Below are 20,482 nucleotides of genomic sequence, written 5' to 3'. Positions count from 1 at the left end.
TGCATTTGCGATACCAAAGCGCACTTGTCCTGAAAATATTATTGATGTTGATTTTAGTTTTAATAAATTATTGCCATATTTTTGTAGGCCACTAAAAAGGAAAAAAAATAGTTTCTCATCAAGAAATGTCTAAAGTGGTATGACGATGCGCTTATTTTTTATTTATTTTTTACATTCCCAACAAATGTCACAGTACATGTTGTGGTTGGCCCGGAGATCACTAACAGCAATGAGCAAATAGCAATCAATGAGAAAAAACAACTTATTACATATGTTCTGTTGTATTCCAACAATTGTCTGTAGGAACGACAATTTCAAAACTTTGCCCTTACGGAAGCCATTCAGTTTACATCTGGTTTAAAGTCGACTTTACTAGCTGTCCGGTGATATGTATTAATGATAATAATATTTATTTCTTAATAAGTGAACGCTTTCCATTATAAAAAAAACTTCTCAAAGCACCTTACAATGCTACAACAAAAAGGCAATAAAAAAGATATAAAACACAATGGAGGAATCTGCCAGTAATAAAACAGTCATTCAAATAAAAAGGTATGTTTTAAGGTTCGACTTAAAAACGCTAATATTCTCACTGAAATGGAGTGAGTATGTAGTATTTTTGTACTTAGTGTGAATAGCCGTATTTCATCTATATGTTGATGGTAAATGAAAATAAATCTAATTTCAGCATTTCAGATATTTAACCTATTTTAAACCGAGTTTTGCACACTTTGAAACATTAAACTATGAAATAAATGCAGAATTTCTCTAATTGTAGGTGTAAAGTGTATTTTCTTTCAGTTTTTGATCCATGCATTTACACAACATACTTGAAGTTTGTGCTAATGGAAATTTTACCACCAAAAATAACATCCAATGTCGGTCATCCTTGATCATGTTACCAGTCATGTGACAGGACGATCTCAATGGCAACATATTTGAAAAGAAAATTGTATCAGCTATCCAGTGATATATAATATGTGGGTATTTTTGGCCTATTATCTCAGCACTATCAACAACAGTCAGCCATTCATACTACATTTTCACCCTATGGAAGTGGTATATGCCTATATTGTACTGAAGGGGATAATGTCAATTGTACTTAATTCTCTCTAATTTGCATGAGTGATTTTATTCATCATTATATCAACCCTAACTTTCAAGGTTAGTGAGCTCTGGTTGGGTTATGATGAACAAACAGCATATTTTATTTATTGCTTCTTCGCATTTTACCTCGAGATTATCATTAGCCCCTAACGCATTAATCTGAAATATGAATCTGCTTTTCTTCAATCATGTGTCACGTGGTAGAACCAAATGTACTTATCCTTACCCTTCTTTAAAATGTCTTTGATAGATGAAGGATCAACCGTAAGTGACCAACCAACACCCAAAGGTAAAAAGGAAGTATCTGCGATGAATACCAAAGGAGGCAAACGAGGTTCGAGGACACATAAAGTTAAGAGTAAGAAGGAAAAGAAAGGTAATGTTAAACCATTTTGTTTTCCATCATTTATAATTTAAAAATAGAAAGAAAATATCCTTTAATTTCAAAAGTGAACAGAAAGTAATTATTTGAAATATGCTGTGAAACCACGAATCACACTTGCAAATTTAGCAATTGGAAAATGACATTTTGTATCATTAAAGTCAATGTTTATATCAGGACTGATATTATAAATATATTCATATTTGAGATTTTTGATTCAAATTTTGTAGATATTCTTGTAGGAGTCATTTGATTTTTTTACAAGATTTTTATATCCAATTTATTAACTCACAGATATATATATATATATATATATATATATATATATATATATATATATATATATATATATATATATATATATATTAAATTTGCATATTTTCTGTATTTTCAGGCTCTGGTTGCAAACGATGTCCTAAGGTATGGATCCAAGCTATTATCACGTTGTGCGACAATGAGTGTGTGGCGTTGTGTGCGTTCCAAATTAACTATACTGTACTGTCCTATTGATTCTTGGTACCATGAACAATACATGAATATATTCTCCATCTTACATGGACCATGGAAGTATTATACTTCTATGCATGGACCTTATACGTCGAAAAATGGGCCAAGATGTTCACTGCTTCTAACTCTCTAAGGGGTAGACCATTCGATATCCGGGGGGGGGGGGGCTTAAAAGATTGGTGGAGAGTCATTAATTTTTTTCCCACCTGCTTACCTGAGAATTTTTTTTTTTCACCTTCACCTATGCTGGTAACTTTTTTTTTCTTTGCTTCTTTGAGATATCCGGATTTTTTTTACTGTTACTACAACATCCGCTAATCTATTTTGTATTTTTCTCATTTAAAGTTCAAATAAGAAAGTCTATCTTTGTAGCTTAATAAAACAAAAATCAATAGTGTTTGTACAATATTTTTTATTGCACATACAATTTCACTGTTTCCAATTGTTTGCAGTTCATTGAGTTACACACAGAGTCTTGGTTGTTTGAAATTATTATTTCAAGTACAAAACATAGTACAGTTGTTTTATGTGAATTAAAAATCCAAAATAAACACCCACATTTCATCCATATGGCCACTTCTTCCAGATCGTATTTCTGTTGTCGTTGTGGCTTATGGCCTTGGAATGACCTTGGTTAACATTCTGTGTACTATATATTTCCTGTGCATAACTAGTATGTTGGCGTTATTTCCTACAGGTTTATTGGACTCACCTAGTAAAATATTCGATTTTCGATTTGAGTCTCAATGGAAAAAGCGGGTCTCACATGAAATAATACCGATAGTGTTTTTAATTGTTTAATTGATATTGAATTTTTTCTTATAGTTTATTATCTGATAATACTATGATAAATGCACAAAAGCGGTTGGAGTTTACTAAAACTATAATATACTCATATTAATGTTTCTCATACTTGTGTAGACTTAAAATCAAATGTTGGATTTGTTAAAAACACACATGCGCAAATCGAAATTCACTTTGATGTATATATACATGTCTACCATGATTCCAGATCCGTCTAACTGCAGCTCATTTTGTTGGAAACAAGAAAGGAGCAGATTGGGTCATTACAACGGGACCATGTAAGTTTGTCTTGGGAATTTCAGCTCTACTTCATTTTGTTTGGTAGAGTCAAACTGAACGACGTCGACACTCTCCTTACTTACAATGTGGTAAATTTAATGAAACCCGGAATGGGTTCAAACCCCGACCGCAGTGGTAAGAGGCAAGTGGTCTCACCACTCGGCCACCGACAACCCCAAAATCTTGAACATAGACAATGCGCACCTCCATTGCTCATATGCTTTGAAGTATTTGCACCATACGTAAATTAAAAGACACTGACTTTATTTTTAACAGTTGGGTTACTCAAGAATTGGGATTATGCTGAATGGATGGATATGGAAGAAGTTTCGGGAATGAAAGACAGCTTTCATTTGAATAGTGACAATAGCGGTATAACAATTCAGGAGGATGGTTTATACTACATATACAGCCAGGTAAGACTGCCCCAGTCAAACTATTGTGAACAACACCAGATACATTATTAAGTGCCAATGTATGGATGTGATGTTATATAAAAGCAAATAAGCAGTCGGTCAAAATTGTCATTATCATTGACCTAGAAGTGACGGTGTATTACCAGGGAGATATATTCTCCTCAACAATAGAAAAAAGAAGCTTTTCTTACACTACTCCTTCAATTTGAACTGTTTTCCCCACAGTCTTCATCACTTTCACGCCAAGTCTTCTTTCCGCTCTGCCCTTAGAAAGAAGTGACCGCAGTCGTAAATTTTTATATGATTGCACGTGTTACGAATATATATACCATTTGTCACTAAGAAGCTCGTCGAGAATTCCTTTTCTTAGACTGCTCCTTCATGATCACTTTTGATGTCTTCCCTACAATCTTCGTCACTCTCACGTTAAGTCGTCCTTCCTGCCGTCAAAACTTACCTCAATTGAATCTTTAGTTAATTAACTCTCACTCACTCACTCACTCACTCACTCACTCACTCACTTAAGCTGCTCTCTACATCCTTCCTTGTTTTCAAATTGTTTATCTGTATAACCTTTCACTCATGTTGTTAGTCCTTATGTGTCTACGCCTGGAGCTCTTCGGAGAACAGTCGCATTGACTGTAAATTCGCTTTATTATTAGTGTACTCTCTCTCTCTCTCTCTCTCTCTCTCTCTCTCTCTCTCTCTCTCTCTCTCTCTCTCTCTCTCTCTCTCTCTCTCTCTCTCTCTCTCCCTCCCCCCAAAGTAGCCTTGTAATCATGACGTACAATTAGTACATCCAGTGTACCTTCATTGAAAGGACGAGTAACTGCTTGATTTTTGGTGTTAGAATTTATTACGTCACGACTCAATACGTATACCCTTTTACACACATAATCATAGTGGCTACGAAATGTTTACAATTCCTTATGTATTCCGACTACTTTTACAACAGGTCACCTTTGCCGAACAAACCATTGGCGTGGAAAGGACGGCCATATTCATAAACGATAACATCTTCGTAAGATGTGTTCTAGCTCTCCACACGACGGGGCCTGAGAATAGCTGCTTTGTTGGAGGTGTATCATGGTTAGCTGCTCAGGATAAAGTTGATCTGAGAGTGCATTTCAGTAATATCGGTATCAACATGCGAGCGAATGCCACCTTCATTGGGTTTATCAAGTTGACTTAAATCGTGGAATTCCAATAATTGTCCTTTGGCCACACCCATTACAAACGATACAACACTGTATAAGCACTATCATGATTATAACTATGTAAACCCTCCTCTTTGGTTAAAGGGTCAAATCGTATTCGTAATATGTGTCTTTGTATAATTACACAGCCTTTTTCTAAGCCTAAGTAACAAAAAGACTAAATGAAAAAGACATACAGGAGGGTGTGTGAGAGAGTGTCATGCTGTATCTAGAAAGCTGTTGCCTCTAAAATCTTATAATGAAACGGTCTAATAAAGACTCTCACATGCATTCTGTATCATGACACCTTTGTCAATAAAACACTGAGAATATAATAGACCCAAACTTTGACCTCTAAATCATAAATCAGTACTGACCTATTAGGCTTTGTTGAGAGCATAAGCTAATCAGAACTTTTGGTAACCCTTTGAGTTGAGGTTTGTTGAGACCATCCAGTTTTCATTTTTACTTTGCACTAGAGAAGTATGTTTAAAGTATATAAGAGATTGTATGTTTTATCATGGAAAGAGCAAATGCTCACCATTCAGCAAAGGAATAACGAAATGGAAAGATATTTAGAGAGTATATAACAATAATAACATAGTATAAGTTGATAAACTATGTAAAGCAAAGACTAGATTAATTGAATGTTTAGAAGAAATAGTTTATTTTAATTTTAACTTTAACTTGATACAAACCTGGCTGTAATACACAGCATACTAGATTACATATTGGATCATGAACAATTTGAATATAATTGATTTTTTTTATCTCTTAATTGATAAGCGTTGAAAATTCTGTATATCTTTTTTTCTTATAAGTCTTTTGGGTTATGATGCTGTTTACTCAAACAGAATCAATCGAAATGTTATGTTTGAAATGTAAGTCATTAATTACTATCAGTTTAATAAATTCTATAGATTTTATACTGAAGATATTGATGGTAGATGTCAGAATGTGCTTTGACAACAAGAACGTCAAGTTCGATTGAAGATTCTTATGCCACTTTGATATATTCAATTAAAAGTTTAGAAACTTACACATATAAAGAAATTGTAAATGTAGAGTTTAGTAATGATACACAATGGGGTGAATAATTGCACTCCTAGTTATATTAGTTTATACAATATAACACAATATGTTACGAAAACAAATTGTATAATAACAAATGAGTCATCATAACAAACAGGGGGATGAGGCAACAATTCTGATGAAATCGGAAAATGATAATGATACACAGGTAATTAATAAAGGCCCAAGTTAGCTATGAATCACATTTACATACTTACTTCTTAAATTTATCTATAGTATATTTTAATAAACTCATTATACATGTCTACACATATTTGTTATTTTGGTTATAATGCCAGAAATGGAATGATTAAAAATTGATATTGTATGTATGTATGTATGTATGTATGTATGTGTGTGTGTGTGTGTGTGTGTGTGTGTGTGTATGTACTTGTACAGTTTCTGGTCTTTTAAAAAAAAATATACATTGTTAATAATCGCGGAAAACTTTATATAAATAAGGAAGAATAAAAGGATAAGAAAGTATACGGAGAGCAGAAAGTGTACAAGAACATACATATAATGTTATCTTTTAACCATTTATTATGGAAATCCGATTAATCTCTAACAAAACCTAGAGGTCATATTTCGGTCAGCCTCAATGACGTGTTGTTGAAAGCTTAAGTTACTGTAACTATTTAGTTTTCAATGGTTAGTTGTTAATTGAAAACAAAAACACAACCAAATACACATATAACAATAATAAGCCATAAGAATACTAAATACACTTTTCGTTTTATTATAATCTTTACGAGGATCTCAGGAAGCATTATACTAGGTAAATAATAACTTTAATGCCAAACCTAAGCCATATGAACATATACGATAAACTAGACAAATTTCCCATTGATACTGCGAACTTTTTACATGAGGCCTTTAACCGTAGGAAAAACTTTATTTACGACTGAAACGTATGTGATATTTATTTATGTATGTATGTATGTATGTATGTATGTATGTATGTATGTATGTTGATATTCTTTGTGTCCTATAAGCCAGAGGGCTGGGTGGGGCTCCTTCTTTATAAATTTCATTTAAGTACTGTATAATGTTTTTGATTGCATGCATGACACCTTAATAAGGGACCGGTCAGTTTCTCCAGCCTGGGGGGGGGGGGCGGTGGATTCTTAAATCGGACCGACAAAAAGTCACTGACCCCCCCCCCCCCCTATCTGTAAAACCTATTCAGACCCTTTCAAACAATAATTTCCAAGCTTTCAAGACGGCACCAACATGTTAAAAGCAACTACATAGGGTTGAAATACTTTTGAAATATACTTTGATAGCATCTTGACAGTAAGAGGGGAAGAGCTTGAGACTGGGATATGTTCACCTCATGTGGGGGTATGAGGGGGTCTCCCTCTAGAAACCCTGGAGGATTTTTACTCTTAAAGCCAATATTTAGGCTATTCAGACCCTTTCAAGCAATAACTTAATCCATGCTTTACAAGACAGCAAGTATCAGAAACTATTCTTTATAACTTACACTAAGGGTTGAAATATGTTCTTAAAAAGTTTAAATGGCATCATTATATACATGTAGTAAAGGTCAGCACATCTATAATGGTAGTATCATTGGTAGGGGAGATTTGGAGTTTAAGGCAATTTTAGACTATCTTGGCAAACGTTTCAGATCTTGAAAAGACAATATCATATCAAATTAGAATAGGGTGAAAATATTAAAGAAAAATTTAATACCATTATGACAGTAAAAATGTTGTTGGTGCATCTGATTGTTGGTTGAATGTATGAGTGACCTCTGGGGGTGAGGGAGTCCTTGGGGTTTTCCCCCTGGCAGATCTGGAGTTTTTTGCTTGAGATACTAAGGCAATGTTTAGGTTATTCATAACCATTGAGGTAATATTTCCAAGCTTCGAAAAGCTAACATAAAACGTTTTTAAATGAGTTTCTCATATCACATAAAATGGACACGTAACATTAGTATATAGGGGCATTAATATTGCATGTATAATAAAGTCACCGGTATGTTAGAGAACTTTAGGTGGTCATACCTAGTGTATAATAGTAACTGGAATCTGATGAGATGTGGTGATTTGTAGTGTCAATAGCATGATGAGTAGAACAATTTAGATTAACTTCATTTATAAACTGTCTATGAAAATTACCATTACGAAACCTTCAAGTTCACTTTTGCCCCAAACTGCAATATAAGTGAAGCATTGATTGTGAAACAGCCAAACATTTACATGACATGTTCTGTAACTAGTGTGCTAGCTAGGTAATACCGGTACATGTACAATGTATATGAATATGTATAGTTAGGTTTGAACTAATAAGTAATGTTAAAGAATTCATGTAAGAAACAGGGACAAGAACAAATATTGACATGTACCACATTTCAGACAAGGCTATATGCCATTGTAGAAAGGATTTTTTTCTTCCATCACAAAACACAATGACCCCCCCCCCCCCTTCCACAATTTTCAAAACAGCATGACCCCCCCCCCCTACTGCCAGTTTCAAAAACAGGGTGACCCCCCTACCAATCCACCCCCCCCCCCCCCAGGCCGAAGAAACTGACCGGTCCCAAAACAATAACAACAACGTTAGTAATATGAGCAAAAATCAAATCAGATGGATTGGATTCTTAGCAACGTTAGATAAAATGTTATCAAAGTTTAGGTGCTGTGGTTGTGGGCAAGAACCCGATTCAAAATCGAAATAACCGACCTGAAACTTGCAAATCCGCCATGTTGAATGTTTCATCAAGGGAATTGTGATAATAAATACTAATCAATTAGTATTGTAAACAATGTTGATACATTGTTTGTGACCACAAATAATCAATTCATAGTTACCCTGACAATTGTGGGAGGTTAATTTTATCAGTAGCTCCAGATTAGGTATCACGATAACCATAGATAATCCCATAGTCCTTTGCGTCTGAACATGCTCAGTCTGTATTGCAAGTTCCCTATTATCTTGGTGTCTATGTTGTGATGTTGATTTGACTTGTTAATTCTTTATTGTGACTGACAAAGGACTGAATGCACAAGGACAAAATTCATGTCTACTTCCTTGTACTGAGCTGCCAAGTCCATTATATGCTTCATTCACAAGGTCATGGCTATTTGTCGTCAAAGAAGTGTCATTCTCATGGTCATGGTCATAGGTAGTCTTCTTACAAGACCTCGGGTATGTGCTCCGAAGGTTGCCGAACAAAAGTATGAGAGCACTCGGGCCCTCGATTGTAGGTGCAAAGCGACATTCGGTCGCTTGTAATTGTCACGGATGACATTCACAATTTTAAGATTCCAAGCGTACTCGAGTACATGAGACGACACTCTGCATTTTATAAATAACTAGGATTCATAGTGATCATTTATCAATGTTTTGAGAATAGTCTTTAGAGCATGGTAACACCTCTTGAAGACTTTAATATGGTTTGTATTATGTATTTGGCCATACACATGTGTTATGTAAATTTAGACTTTAAGGACACTAAAGATTACACTTGGAACTAGCAGAGAGACACTTCACTTCGGGGGAAGTCAATGAACGAGGCATATTGCTAAGTGGTGGCCATGGTTCGTGTAGACTCTCGGCTTAAACATAAACTGTGTGCAGTCTGACCTAACTCTCTAAAGTTCAAGTAGAGATCCCGATACAGAAGTTGACTCGGTACAGAAGCTGAGTCGGTACATAAGATGTAAGATGTGCGAGTGATTCGAGTGTAGTTACTTGGTCTGTCAGCTGAGTGCGAAGATCAAAAAAAAGTAACATAATATCAGAAGAAAGCCCAAAGGTCTTAGCTAGTAGCTAGACAGGTCACTCATAGCTATAGGTGGCTTGCCATTTTGTTTACAGCTGTTAACAAAGGGTTATAGGTGTAGGTTTTCATCAAATATGGCGTCGGAGAACATGAAAACTGAAATACTACTTCTCTGTCCAACCAATTGGGATCAGCAGTTTTCTACATTCCTCAGGTACTTATCAGAAGAGACCAAGCAGTCCTGCAACATACACATGATTCAACCAGCGTCAACCAAAGAGGATTTATTACAGTTTACAAAAGAGTGTGAAGAAGCCATCAAGACACAAAACATATCAATGGTATTGAGCCTTTCAGATATCGCTTGCTTGGTCCATGCTGCATTGTCTGAAACTTTCCCTCATATTCGTGGTCCATCTGTGGAGTCGGTGTTTCTGACGTATCACAAATTCAGTTCACGTAAACACCTCGACCCAGATTTAGCGACTGTTGAATATGCGCTATTTGATGAAGATGACATTACTAACAGTGAGAAACTGGAGAAGGCACGAGAAATCATACAGACCAAAGGAGGGTTTATGAAACCTGTTGTCGGCCAAGGCAATTGTGGTACACGAAAGATCGAGAGTATGGAGGAATTTATATCGCATATAGAAAATGGCCGTTTAACACGTAGAGAGCAAAGTCACTATTTTCAGGCGTTTATGAAGCACTGGATCACAGACAAGGGGTTCACATACGATGTTAAACTTGATAGACTGTTGCTAGAAGAGTTTATTGATGTTACGAATATATTAGCAATTGACGGCTGCGTTTTCAATGGTAAAATGTGCTGTTGGTTGATTATGCAAGAGGTGTGGTCTAGCGAATATCCACAATGTTGCCTTGGGAACATGATATCAGCTGACGTAACTAACAAACAAGAACAAGACCTGTACAGGATTTATGATGAGATCACACATGGTTTGATTTCAAAAGGGTTCAATGATCAGTTCTTACACATCGAATTGTTTGTTGAAAATGACCAACTAAAGGTGATTGAGGTCAACTGCCGAATGGACCCGTCTCTTATCCCTTTATACACCCACTGTTACCACAATGGTAGTCAGACAGAAGCGTTGGTGGGCCTGACAAAGTGTGGCACGCTACCTGAACCACGACCAAAAGGTTTCATGGGATTATGCGGATATATTAATACATTCCTCAGCGATAAGATAGACAACATACTGGATTTTGATGAGGTAGCAAAACTTGGTGATGACGTAGTGACTTTGTTCCAACCAGGTGATGACGTCACTGTGGAGACTGCAGAGAAGGGGGAAACTGTAGCTTGCTGCTATGTATATGGGAAAACAAAAGCAGGTATGACTTGCAAAATTTATATTTTCTATTTACCTTCAATTTATTTAAATCAGGTGTCTGCGGCTTTCACAAAAGAAAACTTTTCATCCGTACAAATGTTGTTTTTGCGCAATAATTTGGCCAAATTTAATAACATTGGCACGTTTCCACAAGCCTGCTTTTATTATTAGCTCCGCTGTCAGCGAAAGCTGAAAGCGTAGCTTTAGGTATAGGTGAGTATTTAGGTATAGAGTATAGGTGGAATCATTGGTGTCCGTCAACTTTTTATATTTTCATCATCTTCTCCGAAAGTGAGTCAGAATTCTTCGATATTTGGCTATTCTGATTTGTTCATGCCAAGTTGATCTGTGCCATTTTGAATTTTTTATGATTTCTTTTTGAAAAAATGACATTTCATCATCTCCTCCACTACTTCTCAGATTGCTTTGATATCTGGTATGTTGATGCGCAGGGTGTAGCTTACTCAGATTTGTTAATTTCAAGTCAGTACATCTTCATTTTTATTTTTTATGATTTTTTCTTGTAATTTAACAAAAAAATTAATATGTTAATGAGCATTGTGACCGACGCCATATTGGAAATTAGTCGACAAGATTTTAAGTAAACTGCCACTTTTCAAAAGACACTATTGACGTCGAACAAGCAATGTAATATGTGCTATACTCATAATTCTATGCATTGGGTGCCCAAATGACAAGTGTTTGTTCGAAACAGGGTTGTAAACTTCAAATCCAAATTCGGCACCCCTTCTACATAATCAGCCAGTCCGCAATACCCTCATTTGCATAAAATCTATCCTCCAGACTGTTACATTTTGAATGGCTGCTCACAGGCCTTAATTTTCGGTATATTCAACTCGCCGTAACTTTCACTAGAGTCCCCCATTTTAGTATCTGAAAACGTCTAAACCTCAACTGACATCTCTTCTTTCGTGCCAGCAAAATAAATTTTGGCATTACATTTAGGAATACCGATTTTCCGACGAATTCTTGAGGCCTTGAAATTTCGACCCGGTTTTCCCTCATAATTTCCTCAATATGGACCGGAAAGTTTACAAATTTCATAAAAAGGTGGATTTTATGTGTTTTAAATAACCATGGTAAGTAAATTTAGTAGGATCGTTGTATAACGGTGCGGACCGTTCAAGAATTTTCGGTAGAAAACGACTGATTTGACCCGGAAGTTGAAGCTGGCTTCGTCTGACCGGGCGATTTTCCACAGCCAGCAGCAAGCAACGTGGGAGTTCTTGGTACTCACTAAAATCACACTTCAGACCCACTATAAAAGTTTGATGTTTTCAGATAACATTTAACTTGTGATTAATTCTATATTATCGTGCAATTTGGAGTGACAGTGAACTAGAATGAAGACAACTCGCGTAAGCAAGGCATGCCTAGGCCATAACGGCGCGCGGGTGCAGTACGTACAGTGATTCGACCAAACTTTGTTTATTGGCCGACAGTTTACATGTAAACACAGATAACTAGTGTTAGTTATCTGTGATGTAAATGACATGAACATGTCTTGCCATTTCCAAAATGCAAATATTTGGCAATTAAAAATAATTAAATAATTACAACTTTAATTTGGCTTCAGACTTTGCATTATGTTTTGCGTATCTTTCCCCGTTTTACATGTAAATCCAAAAAGGTTCTCTCTAGTCATGTCAGTGATCATACCGCGGGGCTGCTTTGAGTACGAACGAGGTGAAACATGTTGAGGTATTTTGTTGAGAATTATAAATATTACGAAATGTCAAGTACAAGGTTTAAATACAATGGAATGATGAAAAAAATGGCCGAGTCTGCTGACAGGCGCCGGTCACAAAACACTCCGTGAATTTAAATATTAGACGATGTTATGTCTACTACAAGTTGAATGTTGTTGACAAATATGCTTATGGACAGTGTTTTTGGTAAATTTGTTAGAAAATTGAAATTCGAATTCCCACAAAATTGTTTTAGATCCCTAGTTTATTTCATTCATTATTATATTTTCCAGGGTTAAAACTGTAAGACACTGGAATTATTTATAGCCAACCTCAAAAATCCTTTGTGTGTGTGTGTGTGTGTGTGTGTGTGTGTGTGTGTGTGTGTGTGTGTGTGTGCGTGCGCGCGCATTTCCCAATCATTATTTTTCTGAGATTTTGTGTAATTTTTATAAAATGGTGACTATGGTATAAAAGTACAATATTTTACCAACTTTCTGTGTAAAATGTGTTTTATAGTGAGACATCTTATGAAACCACTAACCACTTTATTACATTGCTACCAAAATAAAAACTAAAAAGAACAGCGGGGCTATTCTGACCGATAGGTCACTTGTTACCGTAACGATCACTTTAATGTAGACAAAGCTCTGTTTATAAGATTCATTGGTAATCATTGCGAAGAAAATAAATTTTTCCAAGATAACGATAAGTCTGCGTTTATTATTACCGTAACGATCACATGACTGTAGACAAAGCTCTGCTTATAAGATTCATGGGTAATCGTTGCGAAGAAAAGAAATTTTTCCAAGATAACGATACCGAATAAATGACAACGTTACATGTCGGATTTGTCTTTTTTCCCATTCACAGAACTGAACTCTCAATATCTGAACATATGTAGACAAGTTCTAAGGAAACCGGAGTACAGTCCCCTGGTCTGAGGTTTCAACGCGGAAAATTTCTGGCCAAGAAGTTCAAGTGTATTGATTTGAATTCCTGTCAGATGTGTACTAAAATTAAGCCTTCAAGTAAAATTTTTTGTTTAAATTTGTTATCAAAACCTTTGTCTTTGAATAGATTTCTACAACTTAAAGAAAATTCCTTTGTATAATGTCCCAGCAAAAAAGAAGTGTCCATACCTGAAGTGAACAATGTCGAATGACGTCACATACTCTATACTTATGTAAGCATTCCCCCGAGCCACATTGGAAGAAACCCGTCGGACACAACGTACCATTTCCAATGCTATCAACAACTGTCAAAAGAGACACAAAGTGAAACGTTTTTTACATTATTTGCATAGCACTCCTTTCTGATGTACAAAATCTGTAGCTTGTGGAGTCACATAAACTGAAAGATTTGTCGCTGGGTACACTCTTTCACTCACAGTCGGTATCGTGTGTAAGTGGCGTGCACAACGACAAGTATTTTCAGTCTAAATGCTTCAATGTACTGAGTCCATGATTTCAGTGCAGTGAATTTATTGCATTTATATCTCAGGCTAAGATCTTCTGAAAACTAAATAGGTGATCTTCAAAGAGGTGGCATATTATTGATCGAGACTCAGACAACTATAGTATAGTGCTCTGACATAGTGAGCACAATATTCCTGGTCTCGCCAGCATGCATACACCACTAAACTTTCTCAGCTCTGCAACAGGGTTATCAGGACAGTTGCAGGCCTGATTTTTGCTCTTAATGCTTGCTTGTGGATTTCTAGCTGTATAATATTACTTAACCATATTCGCACAAAGTATAAAAGTGTAAATTATATTTACCAGCAGTTAAAAGACTCTCGTAATGGTTAAAGTTGCTGTCCAGCTTCATTTCTGTGTCCTCGTCTCCAAATCTGCCGTTGACCAACAACGAACATGTCTGATCCCTCACTTTGTAGTTAAATGACAGACATCTGAAATCTTTAGTTGACAAGCATTTCTCAGCACATGTTTCAAGTGATAAGCGAGGAACTTAGTATCAACAGACTGCGGACCAGCTAGGATTTGGTTTGTCATCTCTTCAAAAGACGACGCAGGAATGACACGGAAATCAGTTTTACGATGGTCGATATACTCTGCAAGAGTCAACAGTTTATTAATTGCTATTACCTCAATCTAAAAATAGTCCTAGAGTTATACTTTTATGTATAGGTATATTAAACAGTTGTGAATAAAATATAAAAGGCATGTGCCCAAAACTGTCATATTCTTTCCAAGTAAGTCGATACGATAGACCGACAGGTATTTGTATGATAATGTATCAATTCGTCTTTGTTAGTAATATACAGCAAATTATTGTTGGCACAATCGTGCATAGGCACGTGCAAGTGTGCAGACTCGCTACTCGATTGGATGCAGTCACATACATACATACATACATACATACATACATGGACATACATACATACATACATACATACATACATACATACATACATCCATCCATCCATCCACACACACACACACACACACACACACACACACACACACACACACACACACACATATTAAGGTATCCGAAAAGTACGTATACATCCCACGCTCTCTTATAATGCATTGCATTGTCTGTTGTGAGAGATGCACAGAAAAACGTCGAGGGCGAGATAGGAGCAGGAGTGGTTTAAAAGCCTCTCTCTGTCAAGGTTGTATATTGTCGTACCAGTTCCAACATTCGAACTCAGCAATTAAGGAGGCCCACCAAATGAAATAGGCGTGATAATGGGAGTAAGTGAATCGGGATATATAGAAATGGCGGGTGGCATGATTTGGGGAAGGCTTAGTAGAAATCAGTTTGAAGAAGTTTGGTTAAGCGTAGTACTAGTAGACTGCAAGCTGAAGATGTTTAGGTCTCCGGGAAAGCGTACATGCTAGAAGTGTGTGTGTGTGTGTGATGGCCAAGGCTTCAAAAGATGCCTTTGTAGGATGATTGTGTTCCTGTCTCAGGGCAGGTTTACGATGCAACAGTGCCTGCCACAGCAAGGAAATCGTGTGATAATGCTGAGTAAAATTCTTATATCAGTGTTGATTATCGAACTCTATTAAAACACAAGCTACACTGAATTATAATAAAATAAGAATTGTGAAGTTATGAGTTTGTAAATACATGATAATAAAGTTGTTTGATTGTTATCCTTTTGTGTGTGCTTCCTATAAAAGATGCTCATTTCATGTACTGCGCATATTTTACCATACCCACTTCGTAAAACCTGGGCAAAACGATTCCCTATTTCATGAACTGGGCAAAGTTACCTACCCATTTCGTGAATTGGGCAATTTCACTGATTGGGTGTAACATATTCGTGAATTGGACAATTTCACAGATTAGGTGTAACATATATATATATATATATATATATATATATATATATATATATATATATATATATATATATATATATATATATATATATATATATATATATATATATATATATATATACTTTGAATTACATACATAAATGAATAAATGAAATACACTTCTATTTTTAACAGTTGGGTTACTCAGGAATTGGGATTATACTAAATGGATGAATAGGAAAGATGTTTCAGGAATGAAAGACAGCTTTCATTTGAATAGTGACAATAGTGGTATAACAATTCAGGAGGATGGTTTATACTACATATACAGTTAGGTAAGACTACCAGTCAAACATTTGTGAACAACACCAGATACATTATTAAGTGCCAATATATATATATATATATATATATATATATATATATATATATATATATATATATATATATATATATATATATATATATATATATATATATATATATATTATATATATATATTTATCACATAAATACGTGCATATCTTCTACTGTGTGACGTCAAACAGGGGGTGATTTCAGAGCATATCACCCCTGTTCTACCGAACTATTTTTTCTCCGTACTGTTCGAGTGTTCATGTCAATCTTAGGCTATCAAGCTTATCGTAATGATTATGTGCTTTCAAAACGTAAATTCATAAGTTACGTTACATATATCCTTGGATGGCATGAGTTTGATACGGAGAAGTCCTTTTCTTTTTATTTGATACATTTTATCTATTTAAAAATCACGTAGATAGCAGCCGGCAAGCTTCCGATTTTCCGTCGAGCTCAGATCTCCGAACTTACACAACCCGAGAAAATATGATTTAAATGACGGCACAAAAAATCGTATCCAGACAATTCTACTTACGTTTTAAACTAAATTCGGTATTACATGTACATCGCAAGGTTATAACCGATAATTTTGGTTGAGAAAGCACACAACAGTATGACCGATACCATACATATGGTAAGCGTGACCTCGCCATAGGTCACGCGATTATGTAATTTGCATAGACGTCGGGCGCCATTTTTGAATACGCGATGAAGAATATAGTGTGATTAAATGATGCAGTATTCGTAAAATACGATTAAAAATTTTAGAAAAATACGGGGAAATACTTAGTTATGTGATAAATATATAATTCCATGAAATCAATGTTAGTTTTACGTCATAATGCTCCTCGTATGATTCCGCGGACTACAAATTCTCTCCTACCGGCTCGAATTTGTATTAGTCCGCGGAATCATACTCGGAGCATTATGACGTAAACTAACATTGATTTCATGGGATTATATATAAATATATATATATATATATATATATATTATATCACGGTTAAATGCTCAGGATAAGGTTGATCTGACAGTGCATTTCATTAATATCGGTATCAATATGCGAGCGAATGCCACCTTCATTAGGTTTATCAAGTTGAATTGAATCGTGGAAATCCAATAATTGTCATTTGGCCACACACAATAAAGTTCCAACATAAGCACTATGATTATAACTCTGTAAATCTTCCACTTTGGTTAAAAGGTCAGATCGTATTCGTAATAAGGGTCAGATCGTATTCTTAATTTTATGTATGTATAATTATACTTAAAATTTATTTTTCCAAGCCTTTTATAACAAACTTACACTTCGCCGAATTGTGACAATGAAGAAGTAACAAAAAACTAAATGAAAAAGACATACAGGAGCGTGTATGTGAATGTCATGCTATATCTAGAAAACTGTTGCCTCTAAAATTATATAATGAAACGGTCTAATAAAGACTTTCACAGACACAGGCATTCTGTATCATGACACCTTTGTCAATAAAACACTGAGAATATAATTGACCCGAACTTTGACCTCTAAACCATAAATCAATACTGACCTATTAGGCTTTGTTGAGAGCAAAAGCTAATCAGAACTTTTGGAAACCCTTTGAGTTGAGGTTTGTTGAGACCATCCAGTTTTTATTTTTACTTTGCACTAGAGAAGTATGTATACTAAGTATATAAGAGATTGTATGTTTTATCAGGGAGAGTTTATATAACAATAATAACAGAGTATAAGTTGATAAACAAGCAAAGACAAGATCAACTGAATGTTTAGAAGAAAAAGTTTATTTTAATTTTAACTTTTACTTGATACAAACCTGGCTGTAATACAAAGCATGCTAGATTACATCATGAACAATTTGAATATAATTGATTTTTTTTATCTTTTAATTGATAAGCGTTGAAAACTATGTATCTCTTTTTTTCTTATATCTCTTTGGGATTTTGATGCTGTTTACGCAAACAGAATCAATCGAAATGTTATGTTTGAAGTGTAAGTCATAATTACTGTCAGTTTAATAAATACTATAGATTTTATACTGAGCATATTGATGGCAGTTTTCAGAATCTGTGATGACAACAAGAACGTCAAGTTCGATAGCAGATTCCTTTTGCGACTTTGATATATTCGATGAAAGGTTTACAAACATAGACATATACAGAAATTGTAAATATAGAGTTTAGTAAATGACATATAATGGGTGAATAATTGCACTCCTAATTATATTAGTCTATATAATATAACACAATATGTTAGGAAAACAAATTGTACAATAACAAATCTTACGAGTCATCATAACAAAGTCGGATCTCATATTTTAAAAAATGCTTGAAGCGTTATTGTAGTCGTCAATGTAACAAAGGAGTTTAAAATGCCAATGCCAATATGATAGAAGGCTATACTTTTTTATGTATGAATGAATAATCAATCTGATCGCTCTTTCAGTCAGTCAGTCGATCAATCAATCAATCGATCAATCAATCAATCAATCAATCAATCAATCAATCAGCTCTGATAATACATATGTTATATTGCTGATCAATTATTCAATCAATCAATCAATCAATCAATCAATCAATCAATCAATCAATCAATCATTCAACCAATCAACGAATCAGCTCTGCTGAATAGACCAGATATATGGTAGCAGTAGTATTATATCTGATGGTAGCAACTCATGCCACATATCCTCGTTCAGACTATAAAAATTTATGTGTACGTTATATAATCTAGCTAAGACTACCATAAACACAATCACAAGAAATAAAAGCTTGATACAGTAAGATAACGAGTAAAGTTTTTACATTTTTGGCAATAAGATGAATGTGAAATAGCTGTTTATAAATCGTTAATGCTATATTTCAAAAAAACAAACAAACAAACAAGTCATATATTAAAATTCTTAAAATGTAGGCAGTAATTTTGGCTACTATACATTGTCCAGTTTTAGTTCATATCATTAACGTATAAAGATTGTGAATAAAAAGATTCCTATCTATAACAGGTGGTTTCTTGAATTACACAATATTTTTCTCCACTATATTTAACCACTATATAAAAAAGAACATATTTATATACACTTATAGTGCTGTATGCAAATTAATATATACGGTTCGTCTAATAAATACTTTTCCATTTCGAATTATCGAATTATTCTATAATCAATAAAATGGTGTACCACCTTTCAATTAGAGATCACCTTGTGTAATAAATTGCTTAACCATTATAAAATCCTGTTAAATCATTTGTGTGTATTACCTGTAAAGACTCGTGTATTAAATACAAGAAGGTGAAGCCTAAAAAATAATTGTATGGTTCCAGTTACCCGACCCCACCTAGTTTTTCACTGCCGACCATAACAATATTTTACGTACTCGAGAAAAAATATTAATATCGAAAACACTGTGAAGTCTCATGAGAAATATTGGATGCGGAAACTGACACCAACTTAAAAAGACAATATACAACTGTTCTTCCTATCTGTAATGGCTGTACATCTTATGGGAAGAAACACAGAGACCAATAGGGAACTTGCAATCCAGACTGAGCATGCTCAGACGCAAAGGACTATGGGATTATCTGTGATTATCGTAATACCTAATCTGGAGCTACTGAAAAAATTAACCTCCCACAATGGTCACGGTAACTATGAATTGATCATTTGTGGTTACAAAGAATGTATCAACATTGTTAACAATGCTAATTGATTAGCGTTTATCATCACTTTTCCCATGATGCAACATTCAACATGGCGGGTTTGCAAGTTCCCTATTAGAAAACAATGGAAAACCTAAACTAGACACTCACACAAATAAAAAGAAAGTCTGCCTACCCCAGCTATTATAAAATTGAGAGCGTAATCGGAACCACACAGTTTTTTATTAGGCATGATCACACGTGCATAATGTGTTTTGAAAATGGTACATAAGATCATATTTTGGTTGTATATTCTTGAAGAATGTTATGCTAGGGCAGTGTCTCCATTCAGTTGCCCATTTTGTCCTTTGTTCCTACGCCAATATTTACAAATATCAATGAATAGTTTCAGAAATTCACAGACTGTTATGACAGACAATCCAACGTAAAGTCCAAGTGTGCCACCTACGTCACTCAAGAGGTCTTCCCACTAAAAAAATAGGATAAGGGTGTTACTATACATGATACTAACTTTATATGAATAGTACTCGGCGTTTGTAAACTTTTTACGTTATTGATAAGTGATTGATTGATTGGTTGATTGGTTGATTGATTTGATTGATTGATTGATTG

This window comes from Glandiceps talaboti, chromosome 11, assembly GCF_964340395.1.
Source record: "Glandiceps talaboti chromosome 11, keGlaTala1.1, whole genome shotgun sequence".
Lineage (NCBI taxonomy): Eukaryota > Metazoa > Hemichordata > Enteropneusta > Spengelidae > Glandiceps > Glandiceps talaboti.
The sequence above is the reverse complement of the archived record's forward strand: the minus strand, read 5'-3'. Positions refer to the sequence as shown.